This window comes from Trachemys scripta, chromosome 8 (genome assembly GCF_013100865.1).
Source record: "Trachemys scripta elegans isolate TJP31775 chromosome 8, CAS_Tse_1.0, whole genome shotgun sequence".
NCBI classification, from domain to species: domain Eukaryota; kingdom Metazoa; phylum Chordata; order Testudines; family Emydidae; genus Trachemys; species Trachemys scripta.
Window position 1 is genome coordinate 63,416,007 of NC_048305.1, and position 9,736 is coordinate 63,425,742.

General features: G+C 45.4%; 1 protein-coding gene across 5 annotated transcripts in view; it reads left to right on the forward strand.

The window, feature by feature from the left end:
- The first annotated feature begins 403 nt into the window (after window positions 1-403).
- The window catches only part of LOC117882013 (beta-1,3-galactosyltransferase 2-like), a 152,559-nt gene continuing 143,226 nt past the window's right edge, over window positions 404-9,736 (forward strand). For all 5 annotated transcript variants that reach the window (XM_034779946.1, XM_034779950.1, XM_034779947.1 and 2 more), the window contains exon 1: window positions 404-578. The gene's annotated coding sequence lies outside the window, so the exon portion shown is untranslated. The remainder of the gene's footprint in view (window positions 579-9,736) is intronic.

Genomic DNA, 9,736 nt, shown 5'->3' on the forward strand with positions numbered 1-9,736 from the left:
AGTGGCCTTATCCTGAGGTGAGGTGGGGTTAGTGGGTGGGGGTTCCCCTGGGAGGGGAGACCTAGCGTGTGTGGGTACTGCCAGGGGGCAGCACCCAGAGCAAGGGGCACCGGGGTCCTGGGAGGGACACGGGAGCCTGAGTGCAGAGGACAGGCGGATCACTGGCCTGCAGAGGGCACTCCAGAGGCTGGAGAACTAATTCCCTGGACGACCAGCAGGAGGCGCCGCAGGGGTGAGTCTTACACTTGTACATTGGACATAGTCCAGAACCTAAAAGAATGCTGAATTAGATATTCTACAAGTTTTTAATTTTAATATTCTGTCAGAAGTAATTGACTTTACCCATTTCCTCTCTTCTCCAAAACACTCAGAAGCATTTCCTTTATGGTTTTTACAGCAACATGTTAGGTGCAAGTCAAAGATTCAGTGACGTTTTATTTCCTGTTGGGTGTTTCCTTTCTTTCCTGTTTCCAAAGTCACTTTGCTTTTAATTTATGATTTCTAGCAGCCTGACGAGAGTACAAGATATGGGCTGCAGTTTTTAGGACCCGTGGGGGCTGAGCTTTTGGTACTTTCTGGTAAGTAAAGGTGGTTTTCTTTTTTCCTTTTGATACGTTTTATTTAACCATTCCTATGCAATTTAGTTTTCTGGTTAATGAACATCCTGTTTTGGTGAAAGTACGGCTCATAATTACAGCTGCACTTAGATAGTTTCAATTTCTTCTCATTAGCTTTGCTAAGTCACAATGATAGTTCTCTTCTGCAAAGATCTCAAAGGAGGTATAATCAGTGGTAGAGGATCTTGTCTTTGAATTTGAAAAACTGTTTAGTGTGAAGATAGATGAATCCCTCCATTTGCTGAAAGACTCGGGAGCCACGCTCCATTTGCTTGGCAACTACTTGCTTGTGCTGAAGTGCAAATCCATCCACTGTTGAGGCAGAGGCTAACCCTGCCTGTGTTGCATCATGAGCGGCTGTATGAGCCACTTTAAACGCATCAGAGGAGGAGAGCCTAGGTGCAATTGTCCTTCATGCTCTAGCCAACATTGGCTCCCAAACTGGCATTTTGAGAGGACTCTTGAGAGACATGCACCATCCAACCTGTTGGATCAAGACTACTCCTCTGGTTCTCCTCCCTTCCCTACCCTTTTGGAAGGTACCTACCAGCCTGGACAGAGACCATGACTGAGATGGGTACTAGATGTTGTTTTTCATTCTTCTCTAACTCCAGATCCCATCACTGTCCTCATTTGGGGATCCTTCACGAATGGGTTCTTGTGCAGGAGATGGAGTCCTCCTTCAAAGGGGAGTGAGCTAACTGGTGGCTCTAGCAGCAAATGGGGCAGGGGGCTTTATTTGAGGTATTTTCTCATCCCCCCCCCCCCCCAAGAAGACAGGGCAGGAGGTGGGGGGAGAACACCGATCTTGATCCTCAGGGAGCTTAAACAAGTTTTATCTGCTACCCGAAGTTCAGAATAGTGACCCTATCATGGATTATCCCCTCACTTGATTCTTGAGATTGATCTCAAGGACTCCTATTTCCATGGGAGCAACTACCTGGCATGCAAGAGATTCCTGAGGCTTGTCTCCAGTGAGCAACAGTACCAGGTGCTTCCCTTTGGGATCTTAGGACACGGAGGGCTTTCACCAATGTGGTGTTGGTGTTGGTGGTGGTGGTGCCCTTTTCCCAATAGGATAAGGCTGGGTACCCCTACTTGGACAATTGGCTACTAAGGCAGCGATCTTGCCAGGGAGTGTGGGTACACTTAAGATGCTGGTTCTCATGATGAACCTGGGGAAGTCCAGGGAAAGACTGGATCCAGTTGCCAGGTGACTGCTGCTTCCCCACTGGCAGGCTTGAACAGCAAAAGTAGTTGAGCCCCAGAACACTCATGAGGTTTTGACTGGCCCTGTTACATCATATGATGCAAGTACTTATGTGACCCTGTTTTTGAGGCTTCACCTCAAATGCTTGCAAGTATGGATAGAGATTATGTACACCCTAGAAAGATACAGCCTCTAGTTGTTAGCTTAAGTTCCCTGGCGTATCCTGTACTCCTTTGGTTAGTGGGAAGTCAAGGAAAGGGGTGTGTGTGGAGGGGACGGGGGGAGAGTTCTGTGCAATTCCCTGCTACCCTTGAGAGCTATGACCATGATGTATTCCTGATAAGTTGCAGGGAGGGGAAAACAGAGGCAGATGGCTCAAGGGACATGATCCTTTAGAGTTAGTACTCCAGGACAACGTGTTGGAACTGGGAGCCGTCAGGCTGGCCTGCAACCATTTCCTCCCTTGCATTTGCTGTGCTATCTGACAATGTTATGGCAGTCATTACATCAACAAGCAGGGAGGGGCACATTCCTTGCAGTTCTGCATGGAAGTCATTGTCCTTTGGTACTGGTGCATGTTGTTGCTGGTGGCTCTGATTACCATCCATCTGCCAGGGATTCATAACACCCTGACAGACTTAAAAAACAGTTCTCCCATAGAACATGAATGGGAGCTTCATGGACTGACTTTGCTGAAGGTATTTTGGTGTGGCATTGTCCCGTTTGCATTGGACGTGAACACAATATGCAAGGACTTCTGCTGCAGGGGATGTTGCAGCCTAGGCACTCTGGATGATACTTGTGTGGTTGAGGGCTATAAGGGACACACTTCCTCTGATCCCTCTGTTACTGAAGGTGCTAAGTAAAATCAGGCAGGATGAGGTGAAGGTCATGCCCATAGCCCCAGGTTGGGTCTGTCAGTCATGGTATCCCATGTTATCAGCCTGGCATCCTCATGACCTTCTGGTAGGAAACCTTTTGAATTAGGACAAGAGTGAGGGCTCACCATGACAACCTACCCACACTGTGCCTCATGGCATGCCATTTGGATAGATATAGAACCTAGAGACTAGCTGCTTAGAGGATGGACAGGCCATACTGAGTAGCAGTAGGAATGACTCTATGAGGAAATGCTAGCAAAGTGGAAGAGGTTCATAATTTGGTGTAGTCAACAAGAAATTTTCCTACTTGCAGAAAGGTGCTGAACATGATGGACTACCTGTCATTCTTACTCCTTGGGGATGTCTTGGTCCATCTGGTGGCCATCTGTACATTCCATTAGCTGTCCTAATTAAACTACCATTGAAATCCAGTGGGAACTCCCACTGACTTCAATAGAATAGAATAACTGACCTCGGAACTGATTGCAGGAGTGGGCTTATAAAGTTTGCGGATGATACAAAGGTGGGAGGCGTTGCAAATTCGGAGGAGGATAGGGATATTCTGCAGGGAGACTTGAATGAGCTTGTGAATTGGAGTATCAGAAATAGGATGAAATTTAATAGTGAAAAGTGTAAGGTGATGCATTTGGGGATGACTAATAACAATTTTAGTTACAAGTTGGGGACGCATTGGTTAGAAGTAACGGAAGAGGAGAAGGACCTAGGGGTCCTTGTAGACCGCAGGATGACTGAGTCGACAATGTGACGTGGCGGTGAAAAAAGCCAATGCGGTCTTGGGATGCATTAGGCGAGGTATATCTAGTAGGGATAAGGAGGTCCTGCTTCCGTTGTATAAGGCGCTGGTGAGACCTCATTTGGAGTACTGTGTGCAGTTCTGGTCTCCCATGTTTAAAAAAGATGAACTCAAACTGGAACGGGTGCAGAGAAGGGCGACTAGGATGATCAGAGGAATGGAAAACCTGTCGTATGAAAGGAGACTAGAGGAGCTTGGGTTGTTTAGTCTGACAAAACGAAGGCTGAGGGGGGATATGATTGCTATCTTTAAATATATCAGAGGGATAAATACAGGGGAGGGAGAGGAATTATTCCAGCTTAGTACTAATGTGGACACGAGAACGAATGGATATAAACTGGCCGTGGGGAAGTTCAGACTTGAAATTAGACGAAGATTTCTGACCGTCAGAGGGGTGAAATATTGGAACGGCCTTCCGAGGGAAACGGTGGGGGTAACAGACCTGTCTGGTTTTAAGATAAAGTTAGATAAGTTTATGGAGGGAATGGTTTAGTGGTAAAACATAGTAGCCAAGGAATACCAAGCAATGGTAGGTAAATAGTATAATGGCTAACAGGGGTCAGGCTAGAGACTCTTGCCCACGTGCTTGGGGTCTTGCTGATCGCCATATTTGGGGTCGGGAAGGAATTTTTCTCCAGGGTAGATTGGCTGAGCCTCTGGAGGTTTTTCGCCTTCCTCCGCAGCATGGGGCAGGAATCACTAGCAGGAGGGTCTCTGCCGATTGAAGTCACTAAAACACAGGATTGGGGACTTCAACAGCAGAGTCCAGGGAAGGGGTAGGGACGGTTTTGTGGCCTGCAGCATGCAGGGGGTCAGACCAGATGATCATAATGGTCCCTTCTGACCTTAAAGTCTATGAGTCTAAGTGGACTTCAGCTGATGCTGAGTGCTTTTGAAAAGCCCACCCTAAGTATTTCCCATGAATCTCTCCATTCACCCTACAAGAATGTTGCAAACAACTGAAGTTCTGATCAATCGTTTGGAGCTTTAAATTACTACAATTAAATCTATAACAAAATTCCAGGTGACCTCACTGGGAGCAGAATGAGGACTTTGAATAATCTTCTTTTACTGGATGTTGTCATGTTGCTACCTGGAGTTCCTTTATAAGGCTTGAATAAAGAGGCTAGGATAGATGTTTCAGGGACATCCTTCAGAGGCTTCTTACCTGAGGGTTTTTTCACCTCTTCTTGCAAATGTACCACCAACAATTTTTATAAGATCTTTGTTGTAGGGGACTGTTAAGGAAAAATGGCTATTGAATTCTGCTTTCTGATTGCCTTCTTCTCTTTGCTGTTTTCTACCACTTCTTTCCTTAGCAAGCAGATTTATAACTTTGGATTAGCCATGTATTGTCTAGCTTCAGTGACTACCAGTTTTGAAATTTTTTTCTTTCTATAGACTGCATCAGTTCACAAACAATATATTAGAATCTATTCTCAACCACGCGGGCTCCAAACTCAACATGCTTGTCTATAAGTAATCATTGGTTGGCTTGTGGTAGTCAAAATTACTGTGAAAAGTTGCACTGCTGGAGTATAGGCTGCCTTGCATGTTTTTGCAGTAAGCCTTAGGAAGCATGGAAAATGCTCCTATTTTTGATTGTTCAGTGCACATTAAGCTTGTTGTAATACATACATGCTATGCAATCATCACAAAGCTATAACTAAACATTAATCCTTCATAATCAGAGGAACCAAGATGTTATTTTGTTCTGCTCTACTGAGATGCAGCATTAAAAGTTATTAGGGCAAAGCCCTTTCTTAACCTAAGTAATTTTTTTTCTCAAAAAAAGTTTGTTTAAAAATATATATAATGGGGTAAGAGAGAAGAATCTCTGCAGTGTTAAAAGCTTTTAAAAAAGTAATTGGAGAGACTGTCAAGGAGTTGTATTGTCTTATTTATTTTTTAAATTACTACCTCTTAGCCCGAGAATAAATTTCTGCCTTACTGGTTACTGTCCTAGATGTGGATTATTTTCTGGTGATTCTACTGGAAGGTACATATGATGACTGTGTTGGGCACTGTGGTAGAGTCAAAAGGACCCTACCCAAAGTTCTTGCACAGAGACTGTAAACTCTTTGGGGCAGGAAGTATGTCATTGTGTCTTTGTACTACACAGTGTAGCCCCAGTACTGATTGGAGACTTTGGATTCAGCATTGCTAACGCTAAGTCCTGAAATCTCACCAGTCGGGCCATAAAAAATCATGATTGGCTTAAAAATCAGGGTTTGTTTTTAAATGAATTTTTGTCTTGTCTTTTCTCTGCAGTAAGGAACTCTTTTAATGAAAGCTGAGATTTAAGAAAAAAACGTATCTCAGGGCTTGTAAATGTAAGGGGACTGTTGCCCCCTTACTAACATTCAGTGGGGTGTTTTGGTTGCTAGCTCCCAGCACTAAAAGGGGAAGGGTCGATGGCAAATCAGGAGCCTGAGACTGACAGTCCCCAGGGGCAATGGGGAGAGGCCAATGCTCCAGATCAGCCTGATTGACAGGGCGGGCAGGCTAATCAGGGAGTCAGGAGGCCAGAGGGGGTCCCGTCCTCCGTGTGAACTGGAATGGCCTGAGTCAGACAGAGTGGGGCCGAGCTAAGGAGAGAGCAGGGGCCCGAGCTGAGCTGGGGAGCAGAGCTGCAGCCCCAAAGCCAGAGCACAGCCCAGAGAGAGCAGCCCTGCCCTGGGAGCAGAGCTGTAGCAACCGGAGCCAGAGGGGCCAGAGAAGCAGCCAGGAAGCAGGTCAGAGCTGGGAGCGGAGTCACAGAAGCAGCCTGCAGAGCCGACCTGTGCTGGGGGCAGAGCTGCAGCCACCAGAGCCAGAGAGGCCAGAGAAGCAGCCCAGGGAGCTGGAGGCAGAGCAGCAGCAGCAGCCGGGCTGAGGCTGAGTGGAGCTGGAGCCGGGGCTGGAGCAGTCCGGAGCCGTGTGCAGTCCGAGTGCGGTGAGCAGCTGGGGAGAGTGAGGGGGACCCTGGGCAGTGGGCCCAGCGCAGGGAGACGCCTCAGCCAAGAGGCCTTGCAGGCCAGACTTGCAGGGGGATCATAACCCCGACCGGGCGGGGGCGACGCTGGGAAAAAGGGTCCTGCCACCTAGAGCCTGAGAGCGTGTGGCCACCACCGGAGCAAGTGTCCAACCCACAGCGTCCCTGCAGCACAGACAGGGCCGGAGAAGCAGGCCTGGGACCTACAAGGAACAGACTGAACTGCCCTGACGTTCCAGAGACACTGTTTGTAATGTTCCCTGCCAGAGAGCAGGGTGATGTGTTTTCCTTTAACCTTTCCCATTTTTCCTTATTCTTTTTTAAAATTACTTGTTAATTAAACAACTTGTATTTGCTTTAAATTGTATAAAATGATCAGTGGGTCAGGGAGGTGCCCAGTGCAGAGAGAGTACCCCGGAGTGGGGACACCCTAGCCCCTGTCCTGGGTGACCACCGCAGGGTTGGGGGTCGAGCCCCCCAGGAATCCTGGGCCCAGCCTTGTTGGGGTTTATGAGGACTCTGCCAGACAGGAGAGTGAAAGGGGGGTCCTCAAGGGCAGGGAGGCCTCTGGGTAAAGAAAGTGGGAGCGAGGACTCGGATCCTTTCGCTAGCCCACTTCACCGGGGTAGTGCAGAAGCCAGGAAAGTTCCCCACAATAGCGGGACCATTCCCCCGCTTACATAATGAATGATGAGTTGGCCATATTGGAGAAAAAAGAGAAACCTCTCTCTCTCTCTCTTTCTTTCTTTCTTTCTCTCTGGCTGGGGGAAAAAGCATTCTCTTCAGCCCTGAATGCAAGGTTTTGCAGGGCAACTGTGGGGAATTAATTACTTCCCCCACAAGACTGATGCAGTATGAGGAGTTGGGGAATGAATCTGGCCTCAAGAGGTAGTGAGGAGGGTTCCCTGGAAACAAGACTGAGGGTGACATTCCTCTACAGGCAAAGTTTAGGGAAGAAAAAGGGGAAGATGATGTAATCTGTGGCTCACTCCTCTACTTTAGCTGAGGAAAGCTCTGCTGTACTCATGGGTAGGCCATAGTTTTCTTTATTGTATAGTAAAATAAATACATTCCACGAAGGTGTTTAAGCTCCACCTACATATCCAAATCTTTTCTTTTTTCTGAACACATTGTCACATAGACTAATATTCATACCAGTACCCCCTGGGGATAGTGTTTGTTTACCTGCTTCTCCACAGCCAACAGGAAAAACACAAAACTTCATTTGGTGGGGAAGGGGAGGGAGTTACATCAGCGTGGTAATGGATTTTTATTTATATATATATATATATATATATGGAGAGAGAGCGCTATATCTCAAGGACACTTCCATTCAAATCACTTATGTAGATAAATCATTAACTGATTATACAAAATACCAACAGACAGGGAACTCAGAAGTAATGCTGCAATGTCGGTGCATACCCACAAGGTGAATCAATCACAAGTGTTCAGGAATAAAGCTAGTTGGTCTTGCAGTTGGCCTTTTTATTTATTAGTATAGTTGCTACACTAATGCTTTATCCAGTGGTGTGAACCGCAAATGAGAAGAGTTCAGTAGCCCCCCACACCCACTGAACTCAATGTCTAGGTATCCCTTCCTGCTTGGCAAGCCGCTGAGGGCACTCAGCACCTTGTGGGACATATCCTCAGAGTGTAGTCTTGCATTGTTCAAGCTAATGGGAGTTAAGACATGTTGCATTCTAGTTTAGTTGAGTCAGTGTATAGTAGACATGGGGATCATCTGTAGTGCAGAGACAGAAATGAGAAAAATCTTCAGTCGGTTGTCTTGTGCATAACTAGTTAACAATCCCTCTCCCCTATTCCTCAGATTCACAGGACATTGCCTTTCTGTTGCCTTTCTGCCTGTGTTGTTAGCATTCCTTGACAGCAAGACTTGAGAATGAATGCATGTGTATATATATTCTACTTAAGTTTTTGGCAAAGGACTAAATTTGTTTGGCTGAATCAAATTTCAAAGAGACCCCTATCGCATCCCACTGTGTGAACATGTAATCAAGAAAACAGTGGGTAAAGAAGTTCTTCCTTGAGCAAAGTTGAGCTGATAAAAATAAGTTTTACATTTCTATTCTTATGATTCATCTCTAGAATATTACATCTTTAAGTTGTATATTTAAATTTACTCTTGGTTTGAGCCAGGAAATGTGTTCTTGCAATGCTGAAAGGTGAAATTACCCGAAAACTGCACACTAGGTTTAACAGCACAACTGAGCAGTGTTTGCTAATGCAGTAGTGTCCTACACTAGTCAGTTGTTAATTCCTTTCAGCGCAAAAGCATGTAATGACATTAGATCAAAAGCCAAATGTGTCTATCTCCAGGAAATCAAACATCAGCCACCCAAAACAAATAGCCTATCATTACTGTTCTATTTAGCACCGAACAAAATTTTGCTCTTGCTGCTTTAAAAAAGGTCCCCTGGAGTAAATGCTTCTACAACATACATAAATCATATCCTCCCCAAGTAACCTAATGATGCTGAGGAGGTGGCATCATTAGGCTTCTAGACAATACTTTGCCTGACAAGGGATGAAAATACTTCCTAATATCACAGCTGAGTAACAAGGGCAAGTAAATAACACTAAATGAGGGTCTAATTTATCCTCTTATGGAAAAATGGACTGGTGCTCTCAGAGCCTAATCCTGCTACCATCCAAGTCAATAGGAGCATTGCTATTGATTTCAGTGAGAACACAACCAGGCCCTTACTGAGAAATAAGCCCTGTTTTGGGTTTGCCAATCTTTCTGCATGGGACTGGTATTGCTATTATTAAGGTTGCTCAACATTTTCCATTATAAGGCCCTTTTATAACTTTGACTAATTGTTCAAGCTGAAATTTTCCATATCTTGTTGGGATGTGTGTTCTCGTAAGTGTTTAGTGTCTAATAACGGGGGAGAATTTTTTTTTTTTTTTGCATTTTATTGAGTGACTGTCAATGGAAGCTGGATGCCTAATTTTCCTCTGTACCTTTGAAAATCTCCCCAAACCTTTTTGTGTTACATTTCTAAACAGTTTTCAGAGTAGCAGCCGTGTTAGTCTGAATCCGCAAAAAGAAGAACAGGAGTACTTGTGGCACCTTAGAGACTAACAAATTTATTAGAGCATAAGCTTTCGTGGACTACAGCCCACTTCTTCGGATGCATATAGAATGGAACATATATTGAGGAGATATATATACACACATACAGAGAGCATAAACAGGTGGGAGTTGTCTTACCA